Source organism: Stenella coeruleoalba (genome assembly GCF_951394435.1).
Source record: "Stenella coeruleoalba genome assembly, chromosome: 3".
NCBI classification, from domain to species: Eukaryota; Metazoa; Chordata; class Mammalia; order Artiodactyla; family Delphinidae; genus Stenella; species Stenella coeruleoalba.
Window position 1 is genome coordinate 124,553,362 of NC_137148.1, and position 19,914 is coordinate 124,573,275.

Sequence of the window (19,914 nt, forward strand, 5' to 3'; positions counted from 1 at the left end):
AATCAATCATATAATTAAATTATTTGTTATTAGTTTTCAACAGTCATGTCTCACAGTAAAAGCCAAAGTAACCCACCAAATCCTGGGGGGCTTCCTTAGGCAACACTGTCCACAGCCAGGTTTCCATGTAGAGAAATGGGACTGATTTTCTTGACAAGTAGATTTGCAGAATTTCAATATAAAGGATTATCCAATTCAACTTTTAGCCCATGTCTTTCCATATATTTCAAGAAGTTACCCGAAGAATTACAAACCCAAATTGTTGAAAACTTTCTGGCGAACAGAACATCAACAAATGTATAATATGTCCTGTTTATCACAAGAAGTCATCAAGGAGACCCCAGGACTGGAGGAGCTGTTGCTCAGAGCATACGTTTATTCACTCACTCCCTCACCTACTCATTCAGATAAATCATGAATAAAAATGAATACGGTCATTGTCTTTATGGAGTCAACATGCTAATGGAGATTTAGGCCTTCTGTTTTACTATTTATTTTCTATTTGTTTCACTCGTTTTTTGTTCTTCTGTTTTTCCCTTCCTGATTTTCTTAGGGATAATTTAATATTTCTTTTTTAGAATTCCATTTTATCTATTGGCTTCTTAGCTATATGCCTTTGCATTATTATTGTTTTATTTTCATTATTCAAGTGGTAGCTCTAGGGGGTTGCAACATATATTTTTAACATTTCAGTCTGCTTAGAGTTAATATTGTGTTACTTTATGTTAAATGAAAGAAACTTGTAACCATATACATTTATTTACCCACCCCCAACACTGTCCTTTATGCTATAGTTATTATAGTTTTTACATACATAAATGTTAGCAACTCCACAATTCAAAGTTACAATATTTGCTTTAAATAGTCATATGTATTTTAAGGAAGTTAAGAAGAAAAATTACTTTTTTAAAAAATATTTACCCGCATGTTTATCATTTCTGATATTTTCTTTTCTTACTGCAAGAACCATGTTTCAGTCTGGTATGATTTCCCTTTAGCCTGGAAAACATCTTTTGGTTTTCCTTGAAGTGTAGGTCTGCTGGTGATAAATTCTCTAGTTTTCTTCTATCTGAAAATATCTTTATTTCACCTTAATTCTTTTTTTTTTCTTTTTGCGGTACGCAGGCCTCTCACTGTTGTGGCCTCTCCCATTGCGGAGCACAGGCTCTGGACCTGCAGGCCCAGCAGCCATGGCTCACAGGCCCAGCTGCTCTGCGGCATGTGGGATCCTCCCGGACTGGGGCATGAACCCGTGTCCCCTGCATCGGCAGGCGGACTCTCAACCACTGCGCCACCAGGGAAGCCCTCACCTTAATTCTTGCAGGATGTTTTTAGTGATGTAGAATTCCAAGTTGAGAAGTTTGTCTGTTTCCCCCACCCACCTCCCCTTGCTTTCAGCACTTTCAGATGTAGTTCCACTCTCTTCTGGAATCCATCATTACTAATGAGAAGTCAGAGATGATATGTAGTGTTATTCCCTTATAGAATGTGCCACTTTTCTCAGGCAGATTTCAAGATTTTATCTCTTGTTTTCAGCAGTTTGACTACGATGTACCTAGATACAGTCTTATTTGTATTTATTCTATTTGGGATTACTGTTCTTCTGGAATCTGTAAATTTATCTGTACATTTATTTCTTCAAAGATTTTTTCTGTTCTATTCTCTCAATCCTTTCCTTCTGGGATTCCACTTATATATTCATCTTTTCAATATGATCCCTAAAATTTGCAAAGGTTGTATTAAATTATTTTTAGTCTTTTTTTCTTTTTTCAGATTGAATTATTTCTATTGCTCTGTCTTCAAGTTCATTGACTCTTCCTTCTATCATCTCTCCTCACTGTTAAGTCAATTCAGTAAATGTTTTATTTCAGATACTGCATTTTTCTGCTCTAGAATTTTCAGTTTTTATAGTATTTTTGAGATTTCTTATTTGGCTATTAATTACAATAATTACTTAACTTTGCATCTCTGAGCATGGTTATAATAGCTGCTTTAAAATTTTGTCTGCCAAGTCCAACATTTGGGTTATCTCAAAGTCAGTCTCCTTTGATTGCCTTTTTTCTCAAGTAGGAGTCAACAGTTTCCTGCTCTTTGTATGTTAGTAATTTTGATTGTATCTAGGACATTGTGAATGATACATTGTAATGAGGAGCCACTGAAGTGCTTTAAGGAAAGAGAAAATGATCATATTTTTGTCTCAGAAGTATTCTGGCCGCTGCACGGAGAATGGAATTAATGTGGGTGAAACAGCTGGGAGACTGCTGCAGTAGTCCAGGCGAGATGTATTATTAACATTTACTAGAGAGATGGCAGTGCAAAGTTGAAATTAGGTAGAACAGCTTGGAATGAGAGACCTGGAAGGGACTTAGATATCAACTGCCTACGAGGCCACATTTTCCTAGACGACTCACTAGTAACTTTTACCCAAAAGGCCAAACAGAATACCATTCACCAACTTCCAATGAAAGAAATCTCAATAATTCCTGAGGCTTCGTGCCTGCTTCACTCTCCACAACCAGCGAGCTCCCAGGTCCCAGCAATTCTTTTTTTTTAAATTTCCTCTCTTCATCTACCTCCACTGATTTCAGAGCCTTATCCTTCTCCCAAATGAGCGAAATAGTCTCCTGACACATTGTCCTACTTCCAGTCTCAATCTTTTCTTATTTGTCCTCTACCCTGCTTTGTCCTCTACCCATCTTTTCCACAGACCCAATCTAATTATGTTATTTCTGTTTAACAACTTTCAGAGCCCCTGTTTGGACAAGAGAAAGTCCAAATGCCAGAGCATGGCATATAATTCTCATGGCATATGATTCTTTCCTTTGGTTTTTTCACCAAATGTTTTTGTTCACATCCTATTTGCTGGAAAAACAAAACAAAACAAAACAAAAAAGGAAGGAGTGGTGACTGAGATCTCTGTCCTCCCCTCGCCAATAGTCTAATGAGGGAGACAAGAGACCAGTTTCAATTTCATCTTCCTCTACTTCCTCTGTTGCCATCACTGCCCTCCCTAAATTTTCCCCAGCACACAAAACTTTTTGCCATAATTAACCACTTTATTTTACTCCTTGATACCTCTGAGCCTTTGTACATGCTGTTTACCCTTCTTTCCTTTCCTCTTTCCTTCCCTGTTAAGAAGACCTAAATTGAATACCACTTTTTCTAACTCCCCACACTCTTGGTACATTCATTTTTCCCCACCTACTTATTCAAATCTCTGTTAAGAGTCTACTGCTTGGGGAGCAGAGACTTTTATAACAGTCCATACAACTTCACATTTCCTCTCCTGTCTCTTGCAGTAAACTATAAAATCTTTGGGGACAGGGAGCTGGTCTAAATCATCTTTTGTTCTGTCGTCTAGCACATTGCCCAGCCCCCAGTCAGCAATCAACTGTTTATTGACTCTTTTACATCCTTCTCATTTTACAACTGGGGAAATAAAAGTCCAGAGAGGGGAAGTGACAGGTCTTGCAAAAGGACTTGGACTTGCTTTAAGATCACTGCTTCCAAGTAGGGGGTTGTCAATATTTCTCTGGGCCACATACTGGAAGGTTTCATGGAGGTGGCTGGACTTAAGCTGCACTGACAAGTCTGAGTAGGATTTGAGACTGTTGATGTACAAGTGGAAGCTGGTAGAAATTGGGTTAGGGCTGTGGAATTTGATCAGTAGCTTAATGGCCTCTACAAGCTGAAATCTATGAACACAGATTGCTAGCTAGAAAGCAAAGGGGCTGTACTGAAAAAAGAAATAATCTGCAAGGGAAAAAAATGGATTTTATTCATAGTGTACACCTCACTGTGTGGCCCTGGACAAGTCCTGACTCCTTTCTGGGCACTAACTTCTAATAATAAAATAAACAACAACAACAATAATAATAACAACCACTTATAATTATTAAAACTTTACTATGTTCCAGGCACTATTCTACAACCATTATGTTCTACTGATGAGGATATCTACTTGCAAAGAGTTGAAATAACTTGGCCAAGGTTATCCTAACTAATAAGTGGTGGAGCTAGGGTGTTTGCTCCAGATTGTTGGACAAGATAATCTAAATTTCAACTTAACTATAAAGCCTTTAAAAAAGTTTCTGCCACAACAAACTTTGGTCATCCTAGAGCTGATTACAAGAGTTCCTCTCTTGTAAGGTGACCTACTTGCCTAGCTCCCTCCCAGCTAGAGAAAACTTCTCACCTGGAAACCTGGGGATTATCTCTGGTTTGTACACACACAAAAGTCATGAATCATTTGAAATTCTAGCTATGCCCTGGATTAGCTATGAAAGAAAATCATTATATTTATAAATAGTTTCAGCACACAGAAGTCTTAACCTGTGTGGTCCTATATTTCACTGCTATTTTCCATCTTTAAATATTATTAATCATTTCAGCAATTTAGCAAAGCATTTTCACATATGCTACATTATTCAGTCAACACAACTGCCTGTTTTCCAGATGAGGACACAGGGACTATGCCAGTGATTTTCCCAAAAGCATACAGACAATAAGTGTTTCAACTCCAAATGCCCTTCTTTACTATTTCCCACCTCTAGAACATGGGTTAGCCAGAAATACAGGTAAGTTTATTTGTATTTACTGAAAGTACCTGAAATGTACTGAATTTACTGAAATGTAAATTACTGGATCACCAAGTAAAAAGGATCCTAACGTTCTTTGGCTGCTTTTAAACACATTAGAAGCTCAGAGTTGAAAGGATTCTTAGAGGGTCATCAGACCCACTATTCCTCTTCTCTCTTCACCACTTCCACCCTACAACTTTTGAAACACTCCTATTAGGTGGTGGCCTAGCCTCCCAAGGTATCCTTTTTTATCTCTGAGCAGCTTTGAAAGTTATTAACCTTCTTTATTGAACAAAATGTGTCCCCTGACATTACCACCCATTGGTCCTCAGTCAGCCTTTTGCTATTTCCCTCTAGAAACCCCTCAGATAATTGATTCCAGATCTCACCAACTTTGATTCTTTTCATTTCCTCTGTGGACTTGTCTGGGTCTCAGTTTTCTCATCTATAAAATCGACAGATGGACTAGTCTTGTCAGATCTCCATAAAGCTTTCCTTCTATGACCCTATGATATTTTAAATGTCCAAATAACTGTACCCCAAAACAGAAAAGCTTGCTCGCTGCCAGAAACTCTAAAAGGAAAGTGTTTCCTAATGTTTTGCCCATTGTGCCTTTTCCTTCCTTCCATTCTGTTTGTGTTTTTCTGGAGATGGAGAAGATAGTCCAGAGAAGGTGGGGTAGGCGCCTGCCTCATTGTTGATGTTGCAATGCACTCAAGCTGGGAAGAGATTTGAAGTAGTTAGGGATGCTGAAATCCCAGAGCAGCCCCACCCCTTCCCACCTTGGCTTCCAGAGTCATTTCCAAATTACAGGGAGGTTTCCAGATTAAAATCCCGATTGATTGGCATTCACCCAGGGTCCCACACAGCCTCCTCTCTGGCACCTTCTCATAGATTCCTCATACACCCAAGTGCATTTTGTGACCTCTACCCCAAAACCTCCTCTGATAAAAGAATGAAGCATTTCTGTAATATTTCTGAAAATACAGAGAAGGCCAAATATTTAGAAAATCTGATTAGATCACATACTGATTAATGTGTGAAATAATAACAATAAAAGTAATAACAAATAGTTATTTACTGAATAGTAAATATGTTCCAGACACTAGATTAAGAACTGTATGTGCTTTATGTTATTTTCACAATAACAGAATGAAATCAGTACTATTTTCATCACTATTTTATAGATGATGAAACAAAACTTTAAAAGAATGTGCATATCACCTGCCCAGTGTCACACAACTGACAAATGGTACAGCCCAGAATTCCAGCTCAAGTTTATATAACTGATGTCTGAACATTTCATGCTACACAAAAATGCCTTATTTTTAAACGATGTTTTAAAAATTTTGCACCTATGCATCACTTCTTCCACAAAGCTTCCAGGATGTTCCCCAAATCTAATTTTGAGATCTCCACTGTTTCACTGTATCTGTTCATCCTTTTACGCTGATGCTTTGCACACTGCTTAAAATCTTTCATTTGTCTTTCTTCTACTCTAGACAGTAAACTACTTGAAGGGAATAACTGTCTCTGTGTTTGTATTCCTTGCTCCTAACACATCTTTCTTCTCACAGACAGGATTTTACGGCACTCTTGCTCTACAGGATTGTCAGGAGCTCTTGGTTTTACAGCCAAAATCAAAAGTTGTTGGATTAGGGAAGACAAATCCCACCAGCCCTTTCTAGGCATGTAGGGGATACTTCTGAGTGTTTCCAGAAGGGATGGAAGCTCAGGCTTTGCATTAAAGAGAAGGAAAGCTCCAACTGAGAGATAGCTTATCTGAGATTAAGTAATATTGTAGCGGTTCACAAGTTTTTACAGATAACTTTCTGGAATACTGACTGCTAAATATCTATGGATCATAGACCCTAAGCCATATGTTCCTGAGAGAAGCAGGGAAGGTCTCTGTAGCTGAGCCTGGCTCAGTTCAGAGAAAGGGTATGACAGCCACCTCCGAGCCCATGTGCAGGACCAGTAATGGCCAGCAGCATGGAGCAGCCACAGCAGGAGTCATAATGGTGGGCGCCGGCACTGTTATTAGGACCCAGCTTTCCTCACTTCCCATAGCCTTTAACCTCCTAAGAGTCTTACACTACCCTAAGGAAGGCAAATCCCTCAAGCATGACAGATTTCATTTACTATCAATCTTCGTACTTGGCAACTGAGACTTTTATTACACTAAAATGATGAAGCAAACCCAGACCTGTTCCAATCACACATGTACATCAGCATATGTGCATAAAATCTTCTGGGAGAACATGCAAGAAACTGCTGAAGTCAGTTGCCTCAAGGCAGTGAGGCTGAGGATATAGAGAGAGGAGGAGGTACATTTTTCATTGGAAATGTTTTTGTCTTGCCTAAATATATCATGTGCTTGTATCATCTGTTTAATAATATAAACAAATAAGTTAATTTATATAATAAATGTAATAAAGTACCTTTTTAAATATTTAGCTCAACTTCTAAATGATTGGAATTTAATCAATTATTTGCAGACACACAGCTTAAGCCTAAGCTGTGTTTTCTTTAGGATTCAAGGGAAAGAACTATGCGGCAGGTCTGTCAGAAACTTATTTACATGAGACACTAAAAAGTATTCTGAGAAGTGGTCCAGAGAAGGGTGGAGGGAGTGACTCAAAACAATAGTAGTAATAAGAGAAATAACTAACATTTAATGAAGGCAAAGTACTAAACTCTACACAATCGTCTCTCTTAAACAGCCCAGTCAAGCAGGTATCATTGTCTCCCCCATGGAAACTGATGTCTGAGGAGCTGGATGACTACCAACTGGCAAAGCTAGGATTTTGTTCTAGGCAACCTGAAGCCAGAGTCTTCTGGTAGTATGATGAAAGTATGATGGAAGTATGATGACTCTGTGTGAGCAGAATCTGATATCATATGCTGATGCTCTTTCCACCCCAGCCCTCTTGGTAGCATAACTGCCACCAGCAGGGACACTAGCAACCAGACATCAACACAACAAGAGAAATGGCAGATCCCATTTGGCCAATTGGAGAGCCAGTCTCTGAATTACATGGGAGACTCCTCTTGGGGACTCCTAAAACTGTACAGAAAAAATTGAGAGCAACTGATGTTTCCATAGAGAAGGCAGAGCCAGAGACACATTGTCTTGTGTTGTCATGACCCTATTTTTATCCCCTGTGGCCTATGAAATACAGTTTTATATACTGATGTTTAAAAAGAGATGTGAAATATCAAAGAAGTCCTGAGATTAAGATTATCTTAATCTCACAAAGCCATGTTACCTGAGTTTTAACTGTGAAGGAAGAACCCTGATGTTCTGCAGACGTCTTCAGTCTATTGGTGCTGGCGACACCTAGAATCAAAAGAAGTGCGATTAGGAGAGAAAAACCAACACTACAATGCTCTGCTATTTCTCCTCCTTGACAGTGGACTGGAAAGTTAGCCTGCTGTTTCCTGAGACTTTGCACACAGTGATGCAAATCACTGCTCTCTCATTCACTTTCAGATCTCCAGACAGCCCCACAGGGACTGAATACACTGAATTCAGTCAAACTGAGCTGGAGAGAGAAAGGAACTTGAAGTTCATTTTGTGAAGCAGTTTTAGTTTTTGTTTTTGTTATTTTTATAATCCTCTTTTTGTCCCCCAAATGAGATCTTATGCAAAACCCTACTATATAAAAGTATAACTGCTCCATGTGAAATAGGGGCTCCTGAGCAATGCCTGCTCATGTTCCTTAATGCCCAGCCCTGTACCCACTGCTTGGAGTGCTTTGAGTTGGCTCCAAGTAAAGGGGCCATATGATATATTGCCAAATCAGGACACTTGAGCATGAAAAGAGACTCCATTAATAACTATGCTGTGATAACCGATGTAAACTGAGACTGCCCTGGGCAAATCAGGAAGTATGGAACCCTAGTTTTAAGGAATATAGTCTCGAAACTGTTGGCTCAGTCCAACCTCTGCATGTAAGAGATGAGGATTCTAGCCCCCTGACTTGCTCCATCAGGGGAAATTACCCCCTGATGAGAACCAGGAAACTACAAAGCAGGCAATCCATCCACTCTGTCTAATCCACTTCAAAATAAACCAACTGGGAAATAATTGAAGTTTTTTTTAATAAAAACAGTTAATGTTGGGCATGCCAAACCTCTGTGATCTCAGTGCTTCCTTTGTGCCTTTTGCCAAAACTGTACCTCCTGTGCTACTCTTTACTTCACATTGTTCTTCAAATCAACACACCTCTTATACTCAGATATCTACTTTAGCTTCACCCAAAGCAATAAGATTTGTGATATCATGGGGCTTTTGTGCTGGTCATATTTTTTCTAATACTCATTAAAACACACAAATAACTATTAAGATGTTCATCTATGTGCCTCTAAAATTATCCATATTCCACCACTAGTTTGCCTATTGTACTTTGCAAAGCACTTATATTTAGTAAACAGAACTTTCTGAATTTTATTAGTTATTTTATACTTGTTGGTTCCTACAATTCTGGTCAATACTAGAATCAAGTATAAGATGACATCTGATTTAGCACAGCTTGAATGCTTTTTTTAATTTTAAATGTAACATAGTAATATGCAATCTTGTTCTGTAAAAAGCACTGTGATTTCTAGGAACTTCATTGCTTACACAGGATGGTCACTTTGCTCCATTCAATTCAGCCTTCCTAATATGAGACTGGTTCAATTTTAATATATGTTTATAGATGCATTTGTGTACAGTCTGGTCATGCAAAAGATTCCTACCAGTTATTTTTTAAAAGGCACATCTATCTCATGTGTCAGCAATAAAGCCAGTGACATTAAATGATTCTACAAATATTTATTGAGCACCTGCCATATGCCAAGTCCTATCCAGACTGGGGAAAGTGAACAGCATACAGTTATGGCCTCAGGTTCCTTCGTGTTAGTGGGGGAGACAGGCAAGTAAACAGGCATTCATACTAAAAGATGCTATGCACTATACTCATGAAGGGTTTGGATATCCTCCTCTTGCTGATCAGCTTAGGAGGAATGAAGTCCTATGCTTGGAGCAGGTATAAAAATTATACTCAAAAAATCAAATGGCCAGGAATGGATTTTTTTTTTTTTTTTTTGGCCACAAAAAAGCAGCGCGCAGCGTGCAGCGTGTGGGATCTTAGTTCCCCGACCAGGGATCAAACACGTACCCCCTGCAGTGGAAGCTTGGAGTCTTAACCACTGGACCACCAGGGAATTCCCTACTTTTCTAACAAAATTTAATTTTCTTTCTAAATGCTCCTTCCCTCCAAAAAACTTTTTTCAGAAATTTAATTTTTTTTTTAAACTTAGGAGTTTTTTTTACCACCAAGGTATAAGCTGAAGCAATGCATATTTCAATTTCCATATCAGGACTATTCTACCCCACTCAGGGTTCTCCACTCCCCTTCTGTCCTGCAGTGGCATCTAGGGGAAAGCGGGGTAGCTCCCAAGCATGGCATCTTTGGGTTAGGGAGTGAGGAATATCAAATCTGGAGGCTGGAATCCAGAACCTAACTGACCTTCTTGGCCCCAGACTCTGGGCACCCTCCACTGGTATCAACTGGATATGATTCCCCAAACTGGATTTGAGGTCATGGCACTGGCCTCCACTACTGATGTCCATTGACTATGGACTCTGATCATAAGATGTCTGTAGTCTAGGACCTTCTCAGCCCAAACACAGTCCCTCTGGTCTGTCAAAACACTCAACTCTTTCACACTTCTCTCTGGGGGCCCAGGAAACTCTCACCAAGCTGAAGTGATCAGGGTTCCTCCCGCACCCACCCCACTCACCCAGGCATCTCCCTTTGGCATTGCTTCTCTACACTGTCCTGCCACATGGACATAAATGCTATGCACCTTGCCAAATATGAAGTTACATCCTTCCCATGCCACTTCCTAGCATCTATTACCTGCTATCTCCTAAACCTTTTGGGGTATTTCCACATGCCTCCCACCCCTGCCCTGGTATGGCAGGAGTTGCTCTTATTTCTTATTTCCATCCTTCTAATCCATGGTCGATAAATAATCTTTGCTGGGACTTTTCTGGCTTGGCTCTTTACATGTAAAATCCAGATTCAAGAAATATTTTTTCCCTCTCATGTATTTTTTTTTCTTGTTGCAAATTAACAGTGTTTTCCTATCAGATTATGTATTATTTAACCATGGGCTATAAAAACTGTAGAAACTGTTAGGGGTAACTTGAGATAAAAAAAAAAACAACTAGCTTAGTACTTTTAAAAATATTCTTCCCACAAGACATTCAAAATTATCAAAGTAGTTTTTGTCAGAGATCTGACTCATTCAAACCATCCTCCAGACATTCTACATTTGAAAAATAAAGGGAAAATGCAGAGTTAAGAAAATTAATATTTGTTGAATGTCAACAATACTTAGGGGCTTCCCTGGTGGCACAGTGGTTGAGAGTCCGCCTGCCGATGCAGGGGACATGGGTTCATGCCCTGGTCCGGGAAGATCCCACATGCCGCGGAGCGGCTGGGCCCGTGAGCCATGGCCGCTGAGCCTGCGCGTCCGGAGCCTGTGTTCCGCGATGGGAGAGGCCACAACAGTGAGAGACCCGCGTACCACAAAAAAAAAAAAAAAAAAAAAAAAAAAAATACTTAGGCACTGTGCTAGATATTTTACATTCTTTACTTTCTTTAAATCTTCATAATATGCCCTTAGTGTAGAAATCATTCTCAGTTTACAGAGGAAGAAAAAAAGTCTCAGAAGAGATTTAACTTTAAGTGATCTAGCTAGAAGTAATAAAGCCAAAATTCACACTTGATGCACCTGGTCCCCAAATTCATTTGCTTTCTCCCTTTCCACAGTAAGAAAAATATTGTCAGCCTAATGACATAGGTTAAATTTCATGTCCTGCATGTATTACTTACGGCATAAGATGCCCCTTGCAATAATCAATGGACACAATCTATTTATGATTGTTTTTCCAGATTTGGAAGTAAGCATAACGTATTAACCTCAAATATTAGTGGTGGTTGATAGCTGTACCTTTGCTTTTCAGACCTGCTTTTGGTCTTCCTCTTGACTGGTTTGATGCAGAATCCTTGGTCACCAACAAAGAACCAATGATAACATTATTGGGAAAATTAAACCTGCTGTTTGGCAATCTGCTTTCCAACTGCTTTTTCCAGAACAACATTACAGTGAAGAGAAGGCACTGCCTGTACACGTAAACATGGATTTCCTGAGTGGCCCCAACTCAGAGGAGAGGCTGTAAATGCTAGAGAGCAGACCTCTTCACTGAGTATGAGGAGCCCTGGCTGGCCTGCAGAGACCGTCATAACTGACATCTGGGCAATGGAGCCATGAGAGTCACCAAGGGTGAGGGCTGTGCAAGTAAATAAAATTTTCTCACCATGAAAATCCTCTCCAGCCCTGCAGGGAAGCCTGTGACACAGATAGCCCCAACAAAGGTAACACCATCACTGGAGTATTTCCTAAAGGCTCAGGAGCTGAGAATCCCCAGGCCACAGATAAAATAACCACTCCATAATTAATGATGTATAACTCATCCATTTCTAGAAAGAACCTGGGTGGCCAATGACAATATAGGTAAAGAGACAGGATTATATACAATGTTTCCTTCATGTATGGGTGCAATCCAAAATTTAAACTGACTCATATTTCATAAACTATACTTTTTAATAATATAAGTGATACATCATATATGTGTATACAGAAATAGATATAGATGTGGATATAGATATAGGTAGAGATTCGTACTTGCGTGTGCGTGTGTTTGTGTGATTATGGGAGTTAGTATAGTTTAGAGAAGAACACGAAAGAGGACTAAGATTTAAATTATAATCCTGGCTTTTCTAACAACACACTGCAAGTCAATGAACTTTTCTGGGCCTAAGTTTCTTCAGCTTTAAAGCAAAAAGACTTCTTTTAGTATCAGTTGGTGCATATTAAGCATAAGATATGCCACATGCTCCCATGACAAGCTACTTCATTCAGTTCCCCCAGAAAATTAGGTAAGATTGGCCTTTCACATGTTCCCAATGCACTTTCCTTCATAACACTTGTTTCAGGTGAAATAAAATAATACTTTCCATAATTGTATCGGTTAATATTGTTTCTTTGAATGCACTTTAATCTCCAAGAGGGCAGGGACCATGCCCTCGTTCCTCATTGTACACTTGTACCTGGTGCAGTACTGGCCCATGTTTTGTGGGGGATGAATTGACAGATAATAAAAGACAACCTGTGAGGAAGATATTAGTTCTGAGATTCTGAAAAAATGGCACCTTAACACATTAACTCTGATTCTCAAGGCTCTCACCATTCTTATAAGTCATCTGTGACCTCAACGGTCTAATCCAAAAGGCTTCCCAACTCAAACGGCCCCCTCAGCAGTTTCCACCACCAACCATTCCCCTCTTGACCTCAGTGATAAAGCTCCTTCACAGTCTTCCATCTGTGTCCCCAACCACTTCTCTGTTTCCTTCCTCAACTCTTCCCTGAGGCTTGCTCTACTTATGGTATTTCCTAAGATTCACCATCTCATCTTTTTGCCCTTCTCAACCTAGGCATCCCAGGATGTGAGCATATTGTAATAAATATATCTGTAATAAATATATCCCAGTATATCCCAGTATATACAAGATATGCACCAAAGAGGAGTTCAGATGTTTCAGGGGGTAAATATTTGTCAAATGAGTGAACCTATAAATTGCCATGATTTTAACCATCATCCCTCAGTATTCCCATACACTGCCAGCTCTCTGCCTTTTCCTATACTCCAGGTTAGTGTTTATTCATTTCCTTGGGCTGTCATAACAAGTTACCACAAACTGGGTGGCTTAAAGTAACAGAACTTTATTCTCTCACAGTTCAGGAGGCCAGAAGTCTAAAATATCAAGGTGTTGGCAGGGTTGATTTCTTCTGGGGTCTAAGGACAGTGTTTCACACCTCGTTCCTAGCTGCTGGTGATTGTCAGCAATCTGTGGTGTCCCATGACTTATAAATGCATCACTCCAAGTTCTCCCTCCATCTTCACATCACTTTCTTCTCTGTGTCTCCTTTTCTGTCTCTTATAAGGAAACTCTCATTGGATTTTGGGCTTATCTTAATCCAGTACGATCTCATTTCAACCTTCACCTGAATTACATCTTAAAAGATCTTTATTCCAAATAAGGTCATATTCTGAGGTTGCAGGTGGACATGAATTTGGGGGACACACTATTCAACCCACCACAGTCTATCCTCTGGCCCCTCAAAATTCATGTGCATCACACATGCAAGATACATTCATTCCACCCCAACATCACCTAAAGTCTTAATCAATTCCAGCATCAACTCTAAGTCTCAAATCTCATCAATTCAAAAAGTCCCAAACCTCATGATCTAAATTATTCAAATCAAGCCTGAATGAGAGTCTGGGTTTCATCCATCCAGGGACAAAATTTCTCTCTATCTGTGGTCTTGCAAAACTAGAGCATAGGTTATATGCTTGGATCCAAAATGCAGGGATGGGGATCGGATAGACATTCCCATTCCCACTGGGGGAAATGGGAAGGAATAAAGTGGTCTCTGGTCCCAAGTGAGTCTGAAACCCAAGGGGCAAATTCCACTGGGTTTCAAGGCCTGTAAAAAATCCTCTCTGGTTTGATGTTTGATTAATTTGGTTTGATGTTTGACTACATAAAAATTTAAAATGTCTACACAGCAAAATAAGCTATGAGCAAAATTAAAAGACAAATGACACACTGGGAAAAATGCAACTCATATGATCAACCACATGTTGTTTCCTTAACATATAAAGAGCCTCTGAAAAATGATAAAGAACAACACTCATTATAAAAGTGGGCAAAGAATAGATGAAATATTCACAGAAAAGGAAATTCAAGTGGCTTTGATTATATGAAAAGATGACCCACGTTACTCGTAATGAGAAAAATACACGTTAAAACTTTGCCAAAATGAACAATGTGAGTTATACAACTTATCTGGAGGGTAATTTAGCAGACTAACAAAATGACAAATGGGTGTACTTTTGACCCAGCAACTGCACTTCTGGGAATTTATCCTACAAATCAATTAACAGACTTACAAAATGACAAAAAAACAAGGTTAATTACTGCAGCACTGGTCATGAGAGCAAAATATTAGAAAATATATGAGTGAACATTAACAGGGAACTGCTTAAATAAATCATGGTATATTATGTAGCCACTAAAAGATAAACTCTTTATATAAAGATAAAAAATGTTCTCCAAGACGTATTGCTAAGTGAGGGGAACAAAGCAGTGTGCAGAATTCTGTGTATAGAGGGACTAAATAACATTCATATATTTGCACATACATGCATAATGTATCTCTGGAAGGCTGTCCAAGAAACCACTGACATTAGTTGCAGAGAACTGTTCGGCCAGGGGCCATGGTAAAAGGAGTGTTTTCACTCTAAAACTTTTTATACCTTCTGAATTTTGAGCATGGAGATTAGTTTATTTATCATGATTAATTAATTAATTAACTGAATTCATTAAAAAGTTATTAGAGACTAGTAGTTAAGCATGGCAAGTGGTGAATATGCTTTATCTCTATATCCTCCTGACACCTACTAAATAGATAAGACAAGATATTTTTTTAAAGTAGTAAGTCAAAAAGAAGAGAAGACAGTCTCCAACATGGGATGCCCACAAAATCTTGGAAGGAGGGGGCAGCTGCAGAACCAGCCACCCAGGAATTGGGGTCCCAGGATTTCTGAGAGTGAGAATAGAGCAGAACTAAGACACATGTAGATTACCTGAAAAACTAATGGCAGCATAAGTAGGTTATGCAGAAATACTGAAGTAGATAATAGAGGTTACAGTTAGAAGAGTTGAAAGTGGTTGGCTCTGGGAACTGGAGCTAAGATATGAATATGTAGGGCAGAGAATTGTTATTTTTCATTAAAAACTATATCTTGAATTATTTAAATATATGCATGCATTACTACTACTTTACTTATTTCCTTAATTATTAAGGAAATTAATTATTAAGGGAAAAGTGCCTTAAGAAGTTAGTGTTTGTATTATTCACAGTGTCATGCTAATATATTTGAACTTACAGTGACATGGTTGAGCCTTTACAAAACTAAAAATGACCAAAAGTGACCAGAAAGAAATAAAGAGGTGTAAACTTACTAAAAAACCAAGAGAAAATTGGAAAATTTTTTAAAGAACTGTTAATGTTATTACAAAAAGATAATTGGTGTTACAGGAAATTTTTCTTTCAAATTTTCATTTAGAAAACTCCCTGTTCATAAATAACAAGAAAATTGTTATAAGCAATTCGTTTTATTATGAGACTATTCTAAACTGAATCTATGCAAATAGAATTCATCCATATAGTAAGAAAATTATTCTCATTATCTGTGATTAAATATAGTTTATCCTATCATAACAAAACTGGAAAAATTCAAAGAAAACTACTAACACAGTAAAGGAAAGCAGAAACCATCAAAAAGAGTTTTGATAAAATTCTCTATCAAATTTTGACAGAAATCAGACTGGTATTGGGAATAAAAGGAAAAATAAGATATGTTTTCTGTCTTCCAGGAATTCATTGTGATATTTTTATATTAAAAAAGGTAAAATGGATTATTATTTAACATGAGAAAGAACATTTGATAAAAATAATATTAAAATCATCCATTCATTGAGCAAATAACTTTGTGATGGGATGTCTGTGGGTCAGACACTCTTGGGTAGTGAATTGGGTAACAATGAGTAAGACACTGACCCTGAATTCAATAATCATGATTATCATCACAGTCATTATCATAATAGCTGATATTTCTTGAGCAATCCTTATGTACTAAAGCTAAAAACCTTACATGACAATAGTGACCAGAGAGAATTTGTAGTCAGGGAAAGGAGCTTCAAAGTTAGGAATTCTGGAAGTGGGGCAGTTACAGGTGAGGACGGGTACCAGATGGTACATGGCAACGCAATGCACTGTGACAAAAAGGAAACGACCCAAATGTATACTGACAAAATGAAAACTACCCAAATACCCCAAATTAGAGTAAGATAAAAGTCTACCATGGCATATTAAGGCAATGAAATACTACATAGCCATAAAAGAAAGAACTACAAGAGCCATAAAGATGCATATATAAAATAATGCCAAGTGGAAAAAATAAAATAGATTGCATAAACCCATGTAGAGCTGCATAAAATCTCTGTTTGCACCTTGATAATGACAGGAAGATATCAAAGACAAGGGGTTAACAGCTTAATAGTTTCAAAAGAGTTTGTTTTTTTTAATTGCCTCATAGTATTATGCAAGCATGCATTTTTTTTAAAGAAGGAAAAATATCTTCGGTCACTCCCAAATTATCTCCTCTGCTGAATCAGAAGAGACCGGTCATAATTCTAAAGTTTCCAAAGGTAACTCGCTTTTCTTTCTTTACTCCTGGGCCCACAATTAGTTGTGCCTTATGCAAGTCTGAGGAAACATTTACAAATAAGACAGATCTAATAAACCTCTTTTCACCAAGTAAGTCTCAGTTCAGAAATGCGCAAATTTATCCGAAACAGTAAAGAACAATGAGCACAGTTATTGCTTTATTTTACCTGGAATATCCATGGGGGTCAATGAGTTTTTAGAGCTAGTAGTCTAAAATTTTAGTATAGTGGATTTTAAATTCTGTCCCATATAGATGGCTTAGATATCACCTTTATGAGAACGGGGTGACAGGGTGGACAAGCAAACTCAGTTCCTTTGTCTCTACCTGCCTCCTATACTTCCCTCTGGTGCTTCAAACAATTCAACAGAGCAGTTTTGTTAATATCTGCTTCATATTCTGGGATTTCCAAACCTGGCAGCTTATAAGAATCAAATACGAAGATTTTAAAACATACAAGAGTCCTGGAATGGACTCTTCACCCTGGACCTACTGAATCAGAACTTCTCATAACAGAGCCCAGCAATCAGTATCGTTTTAAAGTTCTTCATTTAATTCTGATGTGATCCAAATATAGAAAATCTCTCTACGGAGTACTGGAAAGAGAGGCATATAGCCTTTGCTGGAATGTTTCTAGTTATGGAGCTTCTTCCCCACAGAAAGCTTTTTTTTTTTGGCCATGCAGCACAGCTTGTGGAATCTTAGTTCCCTGACCAGGGATTGAACCTGGGCCCTTGGCAGTGAAAGCATGGAGTCTTAACAACTGTACAGCCAGGGAATTCCCTAGAAAGCATTTTTAATTACTAAAAGAGAATTAATTTTCCATGGAGCTGAACTCACTCTCTTTTTGCCTTCTAATGCTATGCAGAGCCAATGAGCTCCCTCATTCCCAGGACAGGTAACATGACAAAAGCTGGCTGCTCCCCACAGTACTGCTATCACTCTTTCTTCTGCTAACCAGTTTCATCCACTTTGCCATAATGGTCAACCACATTCAAAATCAGTCAATCATAATTCCTCAACGTCTGGCCAGAGTTGGTGCCCCAAGCCAACCCAGTCTTCTCCAAGACTTTTTAAAACTAAAGCCAGAATTGAGACTCTTTTTTCTCTGAAGTCATAGGGCTAGGAAAGTATAGATCTAGGGCTACCGGTAGCCATGTCTTTGGCCTCATTGCAGTGGATGCTGTGATGGGCCACCAGATGTGCCACCAGATTCAGGATTGATACATTGCATTTACTCCCCCAAATGCCATGAGTTTTGCTTGCTGGAGGCTCACAGCTGAGTCTTTCCTCTGAGCTAAGGGAACTGTCTGGAGCATGATTATGCCCTCTCCAGGTGCAGACAGCCCACATCCAGTGACTGGCTAATATAGAGTAGAAACACCTGGCTCCTGTGCCTCCACCCAGGACAATTCTGAAGAGCTCTCCCAGCTCCAGACCCCCACGTGGTGGGTGGGCTAAGGCCATTGTTGTGAGAGCACTGCAGCCTAACTTTTCCCTTGACCCCACCCCACTTCCTTCACTTCTCCACAGCTGATGTTCTGAATAACTCTCCAAACAGATCTCCATCTTACAGTCTGTTTTCCCAGAAAACCCGGCCTATGTCACTGTGGAGGAATCCCAACTGTAGAAGGAGGAAATGGGGCTGAGCGGTGACAGCTGAGATGGGAGACAACCAGAGGGAACCCTAATAAAACTCTGGTTCCCCAGTTCTCTTCTCCCTGACTTTCCTATCGTGCACAATCACACGTGGTTCCAAATATCTCGCCATCCTGATCACATGATGCTCAGACAAGAGTATAGTTGCCCATATGTAGATCTGCTAGGTTACAGTATGGAGAAATTTTACACTTATTGTACGTCTATTAATTTAGCCGAAGATTAGCTCAGCTTTTTAGCAGCCCAAAAATTTAGTTGGTGTATTAGAGCTTGTGTTTACCAAAGACTCCTACCTCACTTTCTGTCACTCCAGCAACCCCTCTCTGCATCCAAACATCGTTTACTCTTCTCAAAAAGCTGCCTCAGCTTTATGACTGGCAATATTTCTTATGCCTTCTAAACACATGCCCCATACATGAGTCAAGATTTGAAAGGGGTTTCGGGGAAACGGAGGTGGGGAGGTTGTGTTTTGAAGTTTATAATATGAAAGCAGTAAGTATTAGGAACACACTTGTTTCTAAAACTGCACATGCTGTTCATCCACCCTACGTTCAGTCCCCTTGAAAATTGTAGAGGACATCTCTTTTATGATGACTTAAAGTTCTTTATAGTTCTTATTTGGAATCTTATTCAGAGCTAATGTGTGCTGTGCATGTAACAAAAGTCCCAGAAACATTCACTTTTCCAGGAATATAGCTATATTTGACAATTAGATACCCTGGTGATCAAGTCCCACTGACAAAATTGAAGTGGTGACAGATTTGGGACAAGTTTCTTTCTTTAATTTCTAATTATGAAATGTTTGGAGGAGCTAAATGGGACTTTAGAGATCATCTAGTACCTGAATGGCTGACACCCCCTGACACTCTTGCCCCTAGAGCCAGTCATGGACATTGCTAATTGAACCCAGCTCTGCACACAGAGTCCCAGTGCTGTCACTTTCCTAGAGGGTCTTCTTCCCTGGAGCCCAAATCATGCCCCATAATTCTCAGCATGCCACATCAGACAGCAACTACCAATTAATTGGTTCTGGCAAACTGGATGAACTTTATTTTCTTTATCTCTCCCCATCACCCTGCTCTCTTAAAGTAGTGAAATCATTCACCCAAATTTATATAATGGTTAATAATTGAGCTTAAACTCCTGGTTCCCAATTCAATGTTCTCTCCATTTTCCCCTTTCTGAAAATTCTCCAATCTTTTCAACTATTATAAGCCTGCAAACTGGTCAGGTATGCAGAAATCTGGTATCTTCAACAGG

The 19,914-nt window shown here is 39.0% G+C and overlaps 1 protein-coding gene across 3 annotated transcripts in view; it reads right to left on the minus strand.

Annotated features, from left to right (window-relative positions):
• The window catches only part of HTR4 (5-hydroxytryptamine receptor 4), a 369,414-nt gene that overhangs the window by 260,206 nt on the left and 89,294 nt on the right, over positions 1-19,914 (minus strand). For all 3 annotated transcript variants that reach the window (XM_079916532.1, XM_079916531.1, XM_079916530.1), the window contains exon 2: positions 7,850-7,920. The gene's annotated coding sequence lies outside the window, so the exon portion shown is untranslated. The remainder of the gene's footprint in view (positions 1-7,849; positions 7,921-19,914) is intronic.